This window comes from Ictidomys tridecemlineatus, chromosome 16 (assembly GCF_052094955.1).
Source record: "Ictidomys tridecemlineatus isolate mIctTri1 chromosome 16, mIctTri1.hap1, whole genome shotgun sequence".
Classification (NCBI taxonomy): Eukaryota; Metazoa; Chordata; class Mammalia; order Rodentia; family Sciuridae; genus Ictidomys; species Ictidomys tridecemlineatus.
In genome coordinates this window covers 20,705,440-20,720,111 of record NC_135492.1, presented here as the reverse complement: position 1 = coordinate 20,720,111, position 14,672 = coordinate 20,705,440, and the positions used below count along the sequence as shown (strand labels likewise).

Sequence of the window (14,672 nt, the reverse complement as noted above, 5' to 3'; positions counted from 1 at the left end):
GCAGCCTTCCTGCTGAAGTCCCGAAGAGTTTGCTGTCACCCTGACCTTCCACCAGTGTTCCCCATACAATCCCATAACTAAGGTCACCTGGAAAGATGACTCAGTTCCCTGTATTTTCAAATGGCCAAAAGGATGCGAAGAGGCAGCACACGGTATGGATCAGATAGATGGTAGTTGATTGTATTAGGTAAAGGAAGTGTCAACTAAAAGAGAATGACTACTGGAGACATTAGGGTGCCCTCTCTATCCTCTACTGTTCCCCTTCTATAGTGTGTAGCATTCTGGTGCTTGGCTGTGGTTGGTCCAAGGATAACAGATGTGGTAAGATGTACAGTCACTGAGGTTGGGCACTTCTGCTTAATATTTTGGTTTAATCGTAATTTTTTTTAAACCTTTGATTGCTGCCTTCAGAATTTGCCACTACAGAAGAAGACAGCCTGAAGACAAAATTGCTAAGAGGAAAAAGGCAGGCCCAAGATCACCATGGAGAAGTGAAGATGGAGTCCAGGTCCATCTATGAGTGTGAAATTCATTTTGGGAATTGAGCCAGTTAGTATTGGGATTTGATATGGCTTGTAACAGTGTACCAAGAAATTTTGGAAGGTTTTCCAACTAGACAAAAATGATGCCCCATAGTGAGACAGTTTGAGAAAATGCCTATAAAGCTGTACATCATACAATGTGTAAAATGAGCAACTTCCCTATGGGACTAGAAAAGTAATATCGAACAATTATTTAGAAAACTAACTCCTAAGAGCCACCAGAATTTTTAATATTTGTATAACAACAAATGCTGTTAAAGGAGGGTTGATAAATGAATTTGCAGACTGTATTCAAAGCCTTAGATGGAAAGAGAATTTTGTCCTGCCTTTTCTCCATAAGTAAGTTGCCTTTATTTAGCTGTTACTCCATGGATACTTCATTGAATCTATTAATTATTTGATGTAGAAAAAGATCAAAGGACAAGAACTGAAGATCACTACTCAGGTTTTTTTTCCAGGTTTTGAGAAGGGTTAGAAAAGAAAATCCAGGGATATTTTTTCTATCTATTAATCAAAAGGATATTATATCATTTTTCCTTTCCAGTGTGGGATCTGTGTATTGTTTATGTCATGTCTCTTCAGGTTTCTTTCTTTGGAATACGTTTCTCCTTTTCTTGGTCTTTTATAAAATTAATATTTGAGGATTACCATCCTCATTTTTTTTTCGTTTGATGTACAGTCAAATGGACTTTTCTATTAGCTTACAGTTCTTTGAGTTTCAGTAACATTGAGACTCAAGCAACCAGCAGCACCATTGAGTAGGATGTTAGTTGTAGGTTTGTTGTGGCTGCCCTTTACAAAACCTCTGAATCTGCCAGATAATCATCATTATGTCCATAGTGTGAAAATCAAATGCGAGTCTAGGGAAGTAAAGAGAACACTTTCCTCAGTTCACTGCACTTCAGCAAATGCTTCTCATTTTGTCATATCCCCTTTGGCTCACTTAAGTGACCCACTCCTGCTTTAGGTACTCTCAGGTGATATTTTTATTTCACTTGTGTCTTTGAAGCATGTCCCAAAGGTTGTGTTCTTCTTTATTTAGGTTTGCTCTACTATGATAACATGTCCAAGGAGGTAGTTTAACTTTTATTAACCTATATATCCATGTATCTGTCACTCCATCCATCCATCTCTCTTCTCTATTGCAGACATATGCACATCCATGTATATGCATCATCTGTTCTCAGTAATTGACAACATGTGGGTAAGTTCATTTTGTTTTTACTTACATTTACTAATGCCCTGGGTTTCCATATTATTTAGAAATAAGTGCAAGGCATCATATTATTTTACTCATAAATAGAAAAGTAGGACAAAACTATCATCATGGTCATCATGCAAATAACACTGAATTCTTTTTGATTTTTCCAGTGTCAGCAATAGAACTGAAGGCTGCAGTACTGCTAGGCATGCATTTTAACCCTGAGCTACATCTGCAGCCCTCTCCTAAATTTTTGTTTCAAAACAGGATATCATTAAATTACCCAGTTTGGCCTCCAACTTGTTATCCTCCTGCTTCAGACTCTGAGTTGCTAATAACCGTGGCTTCTTAATATTATCACACAGACAACCAGTGTTTATATTTCTCCAGTTTTCCTAACAAAATACTCTTTTAGGGTTTGGTTATTTGGTTCATATGGATGAGAAGGCCTATGCTTTGCAATTGAATTCACCTGTCTCTTAAGTTTCTTTATTCTGAAAGTTCTCTGTTTATTTTTTTCTTGCAGTGAAAGCAATGAGTCATTTATCCTTAAGAACTTCTTACACTGGGGTGTTGCTGAGTGTCTCCCTATGTTCTCACGGATCATTCTCTATGTCTCACTATCTTCCTATCATCAGTAGTTACATTTAAGAGCTCAGTCTCTGATTTTTGTTTGTGTACATGTGGGTATGTGCATGTACACATATGAAGAACAGTTTACAGGTGGTGTAATTCTAACAGGAGTTGTGCAAAATCTGTCATCATATGATTTGGGCAGTTATTGATGATCATTGCTTGGATTCATTTATTCATCAGGAGATATAAAGTATTGATATTCTGATTCTATCATTCTTTATTATAAGTAGCTGGGATACTTCTCTAAGAAGAAACTTCCCTTCATTAACATTTTTCTTCCCTGAGGATCAATGTCTGATTCCCACTGTGCGAAGTAGTTTTCAAAGCAATCCTCCCAAGTGACCACTTCTTCTTTTGCAGAATCATTTAATATTCATGGGTCCAAAAAGATTGAATGAGTTTCAGTTTATTGTAGCTCTTTTCTTTCCCACTGTTCAAATTGTCCTATTCTTGCCTTTGAGAGGGATCCTTTTCAAGTCGGTTCTGGAGCTGACCATATCCTGTTCCATACACCTTTAACTCTTCAGTTTGTTGGAACCTTAGAAGTTTGCTGCTTCAACCTTTCTTTTTTTCCATTGAAGCTCATTTTTTCTTATCATTCAGAGACTTCCTGAGGGCCCTAATTATGTATTACACTAACTTCTTTCTTCTGCTAATTGACGTGTTTCATGTCAACACAGCAATCATTCTTGATTGACTAGAATATTTGGGGGGCATTTTTGCTGTAACCTGACAATTCTACAATAGAAATCAATCCACATTTATAGAATCTGGGATAAGCTCTAAAGTTATTCAGCATGTTATCCTATTATTTTTCAACTCCTTTAATCTCAGAGTTCCTTAAAGTTTTGTTCTTCTTAATTGAGGATGAACAACATCATCTCTAAAGAAGATAAAACCCCAGGATTGGTTGGGGTTTTATCCCATTTATCCTCTTTGAATCAATGCTCCCAGGTGAGAGGAAAAATTGATTTCTTTGAATTTCTGAGCCTCTTAAGGAGCACAAACAATGAAATTGTAGTAAATGGCACAATAAGATTGTGTGTGTGCTACTTTTAATATTCAAATATAAATACTGTATTATAAATTTATGTGTACAAGATATATATATAAATGTAAACCCTAAGTAACCCATGAATATTCTGTTTCTCAACCCAAATTGCTTTCCTTTAATGCCATAACAAATTGTTTCCTGATATATGAGACCCTTAGGATAGATTCCTATTGATAGACCCAACCTGATCTTTTCTTAAAATTGGGAGCCATCTCGCCACAAAGCCATTAAAAGATAATTTCAGCTTTACTATAAATTACTGCAATTCTGAACCTGCTTTGAATGCCTGCCCATGCCTTGAACTCACCCATGCCTGGCTCTCTGACCAGATAGCAGCCCTTTCTGAAACTTTAGTGATGCCTCATAAATCTTGGCCTTCCCTGACCAGGCAACGACCCTCTCTGAGGCTCTAATGACCTTCATAAATTCTGATGTTGGGGCCAGCAAAAATGTAAACTACCATTAGTGTTATGCTCCTCAGAGTTTTGTTATCTCTAACCCCCCTTTGTGTAACTTTCTGAGCTATAAAGCTGGGCTGCAGGAAAGCTGCAGTGGCTGTCTTGTTCCAGCAGTTTTGGGTGGGAGAGGCAGCCCGGCCAGTCATAATAAGTTTGCTTTAATTTATTTTTAATTGGAGTCAGTGGTCTTGTCTTGTGTCATGGTCTAACACTATTTTCATGAATACTTTGAAGAAATCACTTATTTAAAAAGAGCAGATTAGAAAGATACCATGGAGAAGAAAGATGGTGGATTAGTGGAAATTTGTGGTTTTCACATCTCCATGAGTTGAGACTCAAACAGTGAGGAATCTCCTTCTCCAGGAGGTGAGTGAGAGGGAAAAAACACTCCACTGACACAGAACACTGGAAGAGTTGGGTTACATCAGACAAGGCTAAGGAACAGAATTGAAGCTGAGCTCCAGATGGGCTCTGGGGGTAGGGAAAAAATACAAAGTCTGAAAAGATCTATAAGTGCTGATATATGTTGGTGTGGGGAACCCCAGGATTAGAGAAGGAGCCCACCCTGGGTAAGCCCAGATGCTACTCAGCCCAATAAACTGGTACATGAAAATCAGTCTTTCAGCCATACACAGGGAACATAGACTTAAATACCTCCATGAAACCAAGCTGAAATCACACGTGAATCTGACAGGTGCCGTCTGCAAGATCTAAAGTGAGAGCAAAAAAGGAGAATCTCTAGTATAGAGATTTTCTGACATGGAGAAAATGGAGAAAAATCTTGCCTGGGGGCAATATAGATCAGAGAGTCCAGAGAAATCCCATGCCCCTCTCCCTGATTCCACTGAATCATCAGCAACCAGGACCAGCAGCAGGGAGAAACCAGGTGGGGCAAAGAGACAGAGCTCAGTGCTCAGAAACAGCTTTGCCTGGAAATAATATAGAACCCAGAGGTCAGAGAAAGCCTGTGACCCTTTTCCCCCTCCATTGAACCTGCAGCCAACAGTGCACAGAACCAGTAGCAGGAAGAAACTTAATGAGGAGGAGTGATTGAGTTCAGTGCTCTAAACCACCCCACATGAGAAGCCAAAAACAAACACACAACCAACCCTCAGTATCCCTGATAAACAGCACCAGTGAAGGATCAACTTTCTCCTACCACAGGCGGTTCCCTGTACAGGGTACTGGAATACAGTCCTGAAATATCATTGACTCTTTAATGCCTGAACCCCCCCACCATAAAAAAATACCTAAGAAAGTAGCAGATCAAATTCCCACCCCTGGGAGCTTCACTTGAAGCAACCCATTGTACAGATCCCAAAGACAACACTCAGGAAGTCAAGCTGATAGCATCTTCCACAGCTCATCTTGAAGGGTTCATTTTATGTATGTAGATGCTCCATGGTTTGGGGCCTAAATATTTATGATTGTTATGTCTTGTTGATGTATAGTTCTCTTAAGCAGTATGAAATGTCAAATAGATCATAACACAATAATGGACTTCAACACACCTCTCTCACCATCTATAGATCTTCAAATCAAACACTAAATAAAGTATCTGACATGATGCTGACATGGTCAAGTTTGCACGTCTTTTTCTTTGTGAAGGAAGAAAGTATTTAAGGTTTTTGTGGGCTGCAGGGTCCTTGCACAGCTAGTTAATGCTGCCATTGAGGCAGGAAGGGTCTATGGATTAGATCTAAATGAATGAGCACAGGTATGTTTCCCCAAAAACACTTCATTTATGAAAATAGGTGGCGACAGGATTTGGCTCATGAGCCATAGTTTGCTAATCCCTTATACAATAGTAAGAGAGAGAGGAAAAGAGAATGTTCTAACTCAGTTCCTTTAACTCAGTTAACTGATGAGACAAATTTTTTAATTTTTCTGTTTTCCTTTATGTCTGGGGAGATGCTAATCAAAAATGTTGGAACTGTGTATTTTTTTTCTGTATTTCTTATGCTAACAAGTTTAGGACTGAGTAAATCTTGCAGTCTACATCTGAGCCTCCTTGTCTCCAACTCTCACAACTGCCGAGACAGTGACTTTGCTTCTGGGTCACACCAACAATTCCCTAAAAGGCTTGTGTTCACCTGCACTTCAAATGCCTGGATTTGAGGGGTACAAACCCCCAGCCCAGCACTCTTTTTGCTCCACATGTACATTATGCAGGCAATGCATTATTCAGCTCAATTGAAGAGCTCAGGATACAAAGCCACTGTGTCTTACATGTCCTCCCACACTGCCAGGGACATTATTCAAACACTTGATGCTTGGGGTCCTTTTGCTGCTTAGCTAGCTCCCTTATCTTAGCTGAAAATAAATTGCAAACATCATCAACAAGATTCCTTAAGTAAATCTTCCTGTGCCTGCTCATATCAATACTCCATAGAAAAATTATTTGAAATAATCTCTTTCTTTCTCAGATTTCATTTTTTGAATTGCCCAGGAACCTTGGAGTGTGGGTGGGGGGGACAGTAAGTTCTGGGCAACATTGACACATTTTGTCTTAGATGCTGTCTCTTCACACTTTCCTGGTCCCTCCTGATTCTTTCAGTAAGGGTCCAAATAATGTTTAAAAAATGCTAAGAATGATAATGGCTAATATTTATTAAACACTCAGCACTTTTCTTGAAATATCTTATTTAACTCCCCCAACAAGCCTCTTAGGGAGCTTTGACTAAAATCCCTAGATTTGCAGAGCCGAGCTTTTGTCCCCAATTTCCAGTTGACTCCCCAACTTGTACTATGCTCTGTGGACCACATCACCCACACTCCAAGCCCTTGGACTCCCCAGCCTGTCTGGCTTCTTAGTCAGGTAGCCTTTTTGTTGACAGGATAACAAAATAATGATCACATAAGTAAATTTCTGTTTTTTTATGAAAACTTTCAGGTTCACACACGTTGTCACTTTCTATTATCCCAAACAGGTCAGGAAAGTTAAAATAGAATTGAAAAGGAAAACCATAATATTTAAAGATGAAAAAAAAATGAGGATTTCCACATACATAGGTAGAAACTAGCAGAGTTGGGAACTCAGTTCAGGCTACTTGTTAGGTCCGCTAAAGTGTCCTTTCAGGGTGCTATGGTTCTCCTCAGGAATTCTCTTTCCCCAGGGCAGTTCAATGCTTTCTTGTGATTAAGGCCCAATGGAACCAACCTAGGTAGCCTTCATCAGATGAATGGATAAAGAAAATATGTCATATATGCACAATGGAATATTACTCATTCAGAATGACATCATGGCATTTGCTGGTAAATGGTTGGAGCTGGTGAATATCATGCTAAGTGAAATAAGCCAGTTCCCCAAAACCAAAGGCCAAATGTCTTCTCTGATATGCAGATGCTAACTCCCAGTAAGGGCCGGGGTGTTAGTACCTGAAAAGATAAAATTTTATGGGAAACATAAGGGCACAAAGGTTGGGTGCAAATCAAAGAAGATCATTTGGGATTTTGAAAATGCTTGGTGCAGGAGAGCAATAAAGTATCTGTATATTTCCTGTTGATGCTAAAACAAATCACCTCAAACTTAGTGGCTCAGACCAACACACATGTGTCATCTTACAGTTCTGGAGGACAGGAGTCCAAAGTCACTGAGCCGAAATCAGAGTGCCACAGAGCTGGTTCCCCAGGACTCCAGGGAAAACCCCGTCCCAGCACCCTCTGCCCAGCAGTCCCTCTGCCCTCAGCCTCCTGCACCTGGTCACTCGACCTTCTCTCTGACCTACCTCCACACCCACTCGTGAGGACGTCTGTGACTGTGGTAGGTGGAGGACAGTTTCCCACCTCGAGGTTCTTCATTCCCTCTGTGCAGCCCTTTACCATTTAGGGTACAGACTGATGGGTTTGGGAGTGTGGAGGGGCTCCTTAGGGCACATTTAGCTGACAGCAGTTATCAGGACCTCTACATCCGAGCGAGAAAGGTCCTGACCTTGGTCATTCCTACTCGCTCCTGTTGAGACATTTTGAATGACCACTGCAGTCAGATGAGCTAGAGTGCTCCTGTAGCTTCTCCGCTGGCAACGGGCTCTGGGGTTGGGGTCCCGGGCCCATGTGCAGTGGAGAAAGCTCCCGGGTCTTTGTGTAAGTAAGTGTCAGCACACTGAGGCCAAGCAGTAGTGGGCCAGCTCTCCCTTCCTTGACCATGCCTTGTCCCTGCAGAAAGGGGTGGCAGTGGGGACAGCTGTATCCCCATTCCTGCAGTGTTCAGGCCCCTGGCTCCACCTCCTTCTTGATTTCCTCTCTACCAACCCCAGGATCCCCTCTGTCTCTTCTTATTCCACAGAAGCTACAGACTCCAGCACTCCACTGAAGCTCTGCAGACAGGAGAGAGGCTTGGAGGAAAGCCCGTGTGTCCCCCATGCCCTCAAGTGTGGCACACTCTCAGTGACTCATGAACCACCAACCTCTGGGCCTCCGAGCCTCACCACTGCCTGTATGGACTCCACAGACCCTCCTCCTCCTGGTGGGTGCCCATACAGGCCAGAGCCCCCTAACTTGTCCTCACTGGTCTCCTGCAAACAAGAGGCTCCCGGGACTGAAGCCCACAGGAGGGCAGCTTGCTCCACCGGTTTAGATGTCGCGGAGTCCATGACAGGCCAGTCGTGCACCAGAGCTGCTTTGTGAGTGCAGGTCGGTGTGTGTGCATTTAGAAGTATGTCGAGCATAGGTACAAGCATCTGTGTGTAATGCAGCTGTGTGCATCTGTGTGCATCTGTGTGCAATGTGTATATATGTATGTGTATGTGCCCTGGAGAGTGCACAACTCATGGCAGCTTTGGGACAGTCTGTCACCTGGGCTTTCTGATACCAAGTTCCTGTTGTCCCAGGTCCCTGGCTCGATCTGACTGGCTCCGTTGCCTCCTTCCCACTTCCAGGACTCCTACAACCACAAGCTGGCTGCACGGTGCTCCGGGCTGAGGGATTCCCCACCCTTCTGTCAGGTGCTCAGTGTCAGGGGTCTGGCATACCCTCCCCGAGGAGCTCAGTGCTGGGCATTCTGTGTGGTTTGGGTCACTTTAGTGGCTGATCAAATTGGCCCACTACCTCCTCTGATGAGGTAAATGAGCAAGTGCCTTGTGTGGCTTAACATATTTCCATGAATTGCTTTTAGAATAACAAGTTTTGCCTCTTCTATTCTGGCCTTAAGGAATGAACAATCACGTCAAAGGCATTAGTTACATTAACATTTCTGGCTGTTTGGAGGGTGTCCACCCCTGGCCTTACAGGGCCTCCTGCTGCCTGCAGTCCTGTGAAGCACACTTTGTTCTGTGGCACATCAGGATGGCAGGCCAGAGGACTCAGCCGCCCAGAAGCACGTCTTGTTGAGAATTCCTCCTGGTGGATAGCATGTCCCCTGTGGTCAGGATGGCTGTCTGTTATGCCTGCTTGGAGTCACCTGGAGCAGGTTTTGTGGCCGACGCTTCTCCCCTTGTCTTGGGACCTCCTGCTGTCTCTGGGAGCATCACATCCCAGCTCCTGTAGGGGTGCTCTGCAGGGTGACCAGAAGGCCTGTGGGCATCCCTCCAGCACCCGTGACACCTGTGTAACATGACCTGAGCCCTGCTCCTTGAGTGCTGACCACACAAGGTAGGCATCTCAGTGGGCCCCATCCCTTGAGGGTGGTAGTGTCTTCTGGGGGCTGGCTATAAGAAGCAGGCAGCCCTCCTGAACTTCCCCACCATGCCTTCCAGCTGTAAGCACGGGTCAGGGGTCTTTATGTTGGGAGAAACACACGTTCAAGGCTGCTGACTTTATATATGAGTACGTATTGTAAGAAAAAATCTCCTAAGCTGAATTCTCTAGGTTATAGTTGTTTTGATGTTTGCTGATAAAAAGATAATTAGTCTCTTGTGACCCAGCAGATCCTAGAATATATACCTTTCTAAGTCACTGGAAGACCATTTCACTTTTTTTTGTTTTTAAAGGTGGTTTTTCCATGTTTAGTTTTCGATGATTGATGCCTGTCAGACAGCATCGTCCACTTTTATTTCACATACAGAACCCCATTAAGAGCCCAGCAACTCTGCAAAGGCACAGGTAGGAGGCTCTGGAACTGAGGCTCCCTGTGGTCAGGGGCCAGCAGGACTGAACTCGGGGAGCTGGGAGGACTCTGGGAGGGGCGTGGAGACTGTGGGAGCCCAGCCTGGGGAGGGCTCTGAGGAGCCCAGGCTCTGGGGGGTGGCAAAAGCCTCAAGCAAGCAAAAGGAGGCTTGGGGACAGTGGCCTCAGAGGCCTCTTGCAAGTTTGTTGACTGTGTGTGGAAACAAGGTGATGGCCAGGAGGTCGGTGGCTTCACTGACCTGGCATTTAGGACCGGAGGTCACTTCAGTCAACACGAGCCGCTCCTCCTAGGTGGGGTGGGGCTGAGAGTCTCATGGAACACTGGGAATATGGGAGATAGTAGCTTCAAATGCTGGTTGAGGATGGGGTCTGGGTCTGGCCTTGGGATGAGATGACCTCTGCTCACCAGAGTGTGGCAGCTTGTTGGAGAAGTATGCTCGGTTCAGCCTCTGCTGGCAGGCCCTGTCCAGGACCACTCCCTCTGGGCTCTTCTTCAGGCCATGGATGTCAGTGGGAGGCACGGGACAGCAAGCCCTGGGGTGAGGTCTTCATGGTGCTGCTGAAGGCCCAGGACCAGCTCCTGGTGGGAGGATCTTGGCCTGCCCTGGGATCCACCTGCGGGTAGGGACTCACCCGCATTTTGCATTCCACCCTGGCCATCCTGCCCTGGCCCCCAGGCCTGGGGAGACTGACAGGGGAGGTCATCAGCTAAGAGGGTGGGAAGGAATGGTATTGGGCCTGTGTCATCTTCACACCAAGATTCCCAGAGGAGCCGGAGCACTGGAAGTCCCTCTCCATGCTCCTGGGTCTCAGGCACTCTGGATGAGGACCAGCCTGTGTCCTGAGGGCAGCAGAGGTCCTTGTCTGAGCAAGGAGTGCTGCCTGGTGGGAGAGTATGGGGGTTGGGGTAAACAGGGGCCTGGCTACTCCATGTCCTAAGAGAAGCGCCTTGTGCCGGCCCCATTCCTCCTCTCTGAAGCGCCTGGGAACTGTCACCAGGAGGCAGGTGCTGGCTTCCTGCAGTGCAGTTGGAGGAGCTGAGGAACACACCCCTCCACACAGACCCCGCTGGACACCTGTGCTGGCAGGGCCCACTGTGGAGCTCGGCTCTATGCCTCCTGGCCCAGTCCCTGCCCAGTGCCCTGGGAGCAGTCAGTTATTATCACTTTCATGTTACAGGGAAGAAGCTGGCTGTGGGTTGGGGACACCCTCTTTCCACAGGTGGCAGGCCTCATGCCCTGGATGGCTTTGTGCTTGTCCTTCTTGGTCCAGGACTGCAGAGAGGACTGCTATACCAGGCTGGAGCTGGGCTGCCCAGAAAGCCAGGGCGCACCTCCTCACTCTCCCCTTTTCTCCAGCCCCCTCTCAGCCCAGAGCAGGCAGAAGTATGTCTCTGGGTCGGGCTGCTCGCCCGGGCCAGCTGATGCTGGAGCCCGGAGCGGCCCCTCTGGTTCTTTTTGCTGTTCTTTGCAGGACATGTTAGTTTACACAGTTGCAAAATTTTTCTTTTTGCTCCTTCTTAGCACTGATAGCAATGCCTGGATCTTTCATATGAATTTTTATTTATATTGGAACATGATCCTTGCTTCCTTTCCTGATTCTTCTTAGGCTTGCTTTTTTTCCTCTCTGAGCTGCAGTTTGAGCCTTGGCCATTGTGCATGGAAGAGGGAGGAGTCAGACTCTGCTATGGCCTTAGCTGGCTTTTGTTGGAGAACTGGCTTTGAGTCTCTTGCAGATGTGTTAAGTGTCCTCTGACCAAGATTCTCATGACCAAATAGGGTGCCGCCTTTCCAAATGAGGGTAGTCTGGGTGAATGCTTGTTCCTCTGCTTGCATTGGAACCTGGAGCTCTGCTGCTTATCAGGGTCTTCCAAGATGTTGGTGTTACACGTTTTGTTCATCTATCTCCAGCATGCATTTCCAGCCCTCCACAGTCAAAAGAGAGAAAAGATGAAATTATTCCTGCTTCTTTTTGGTAAAGTCGCAGGATGTGGTCAGCTCAGTGCTGCACAGCTGAGTGGAAGGCTGTGAGAGGGGCAGAGAAAGAGTTAGCCAGGGGGCCAGAATCCTAATTCTTATCCTTTCTGGCATCTTTTTGAAGTCCATCCCAGGAGGCTGTACTATTTTCTTTGTTGGGATGCTGCTGATCCAGTTTTTGCTATTTTCAAAAGTGTTCTTTTTGTTTTCTGTGTGTATGTGTGTATGTTAGATAGGGTCTTCCTCTGTTGCCCAAACTTCTGAGTGCATGTGATTTTCCTGACACAGCCTCCTGAGTGCTGAGGCTACAGGTGCAAGCCCCCAAATCAAATTTTTTTTACATGACAGTAGAATATATTTCGATGTATCACACATACATGGAGTACAACTTGCCATCCCTGTGGTTCTACATGAAGTGGAGTTACACTGGTTGTATATTAATATATTAACATATAAAAATGATGTCCCATTTATTCTAGTGTCTTTTCCAATCTCATCCTCCCTTCCTTTCCTCCAATTCTACCTGTCCACTCCTGTGAACTTACTCTCCCCACTCCTGCCCATTGTAAGTCAACATCTGCATATCAGAGAGAGTTTTCAGCCTTTTGTGTTTGGAGACTGCCTTATTAAACTTAGAATGACAACCTTCAGTTCCATCCATTTACCAGCAAATACCATAATTTCATTCTTCTTTATGGCTGGGTAATATTCCATCATGTATATGTAAAAAAAAAAAAACAGAGGAGGCTAATTGAAATGCAAAATGTGATGAAGATCATGATGAACAGCAGTTCAGTGGTCACTTGCAGAATGACAAATTAGTAGAACATCATGAACAGACATCTTTACCAGCCCAGGAACAACTGCGACCGATCCCCCAGTTGGAGAAAGAAAACATCAAAAGCTCTCCTCTTCCCTCTTCTGATTTTGCAAAGGAAGAGATGATTGGCATGGTGACAGGAGCCCTCAAGGATACATTTTTGTGTAATCAAAAGCAGCAAGAAAACTCAGCTGAGAGCATGTGGCCCCAGAGAGGAGAGTGGATTCCCAAGAACATGGAGCGGTAAAATTTAAACCATGACCATTATGGCAATGGCCTTAACAGCCATTCTCCTTGTAGTGAGAGCCAGCAGCATCTCAATGGACAGTACAAAGGGAGGAACATAATACATTTCCCAAATGGGCATGCCATTTGTATTGCAAATGGGCATTGTATGAACTTCTCCAATGCTTATACTCAGAGTATGTGATGGAGTTCCAATAGATGGATTTTCTCAGAATAAGAACAAGAATAGTTACCTGTGCAACACTGGAGGGAGGATGCCTCTGGTTTGTCCAATGAGTAAGCCTCCATCTATGGATCACATAAATCAGGGTATAAAATCTGGGAAGAATTTTCCAAGAACTTCACTCCAGCAGTGAAAGAAGTGTTGGAATTTGCAAAGCATACTCCAGGATTCAGAGATCTCTCTCAGCATGACCAGGTCAACCTTTTAAACACTGGGACTTTTGAGGTTTTAATGATACAGTTTGCATCATTATTTGATGCAAAAGAGCATACTGTCACCTTCTTAAGTGAAAAGAGAAATAGTGTGGATCATTTACACTCAGTAGGAGCAGGGGATCTGCTAAACTCTCTGTTTGAATTTAGTGAGAAGCTAAATGCCCTGCAGCTTAGTGATGAAGAGATGAGTTTGTTTACCACAGTTGTCCTAGTATCTGCAGATCAATCTGGAATAGAAAATGTCAACTCTGTGGAGGCTTTGCAGGAAACCCTCATTCATGCACTAAGGACCTTAATAATGAAAAACCATCCAAACGAGGCTCTATTTTTACAAAACTACTTCTAAAGTTTCCAGATCTTCTATCTTTAAACAACATGCCCTCTGAGGAGCTCTTGGCCTTCAAAGTTCATCCTTAAGGCCTTTGTTTATTTGAACATGAACTGATGCTAACTGCACATTTTGTGCTAAAATGCTTATTTATATGTGTGTACCCTATATGGAGATAAAAAAGACAATACAAGATTGTAGGTTATCTCTGTGATCATACAGTAGCTGTTTGGATCAGGAACTCTTCAACCATGATTAGACATTGACTGCATCTCCCCAGTGGACCAATTAGCTGTGTCACACTTAGACTGGAGAAGTTATACTGGATTATAATCACACTAAATGTTAGACTTTTTCATCTGCCAAAACCAAAAACCATTTTATTCTCCCTGTGATATACATATAGTGCACGATCACAAGTACAGGAGGATGTAAAAAATCAATCCTTTGTGGTAGAAGTTGTGTTGAATATTGGAAATCTTGGTATCACCACAGGACTGTTAGATCTGGTTATCAAATACTTTGGGGGCTGGGAGAGCTTAATGTTTGTATTTTACTTTGCCACTTTTAAAGTATATGAACTTGGGCATGTACTTGGTTGTGGAAAATGAGAATTGATAGTGTCCTCAGTGCCCAACCTCACAGAGATAATAAGAAATCTCTATAAAGCATATTTACCTCTTGGAATACAAGTACTATATAAAAAAGGTAAAATGTTTTCTATTACAGTTATTCATAATAATATTCTTTTCTTATTTCTGAGCATTTCTGGGAAAAAATTTCACACATCACACCAGTCAATTTAGGGTTCCTGCATATGTGTGGGTATCCTTCTGATACATACATTCAGAGTTTATAGATACATCAAATACATAATATGTGTACAAAGTATGTATATGAATAGTTATAC

The 14,672-nt window shown here is 43.8% G+C and overlaps 1 pseudogene; it reads left to right on the top strand.

Annotated features, from left to right (window-relative positions):
• Nucleotides 1–10,849: 10,849 nt before the first annotated feature.
• On the top strand, nt 10,850–13,917 carry LOC144371239 (nuclear receptor subfamily 1 group D member 2-like; annotated as a pseudogene).
• The last annotated feature ends 755 nt before the right edge of the window (nt 13,918–14,672 follow it).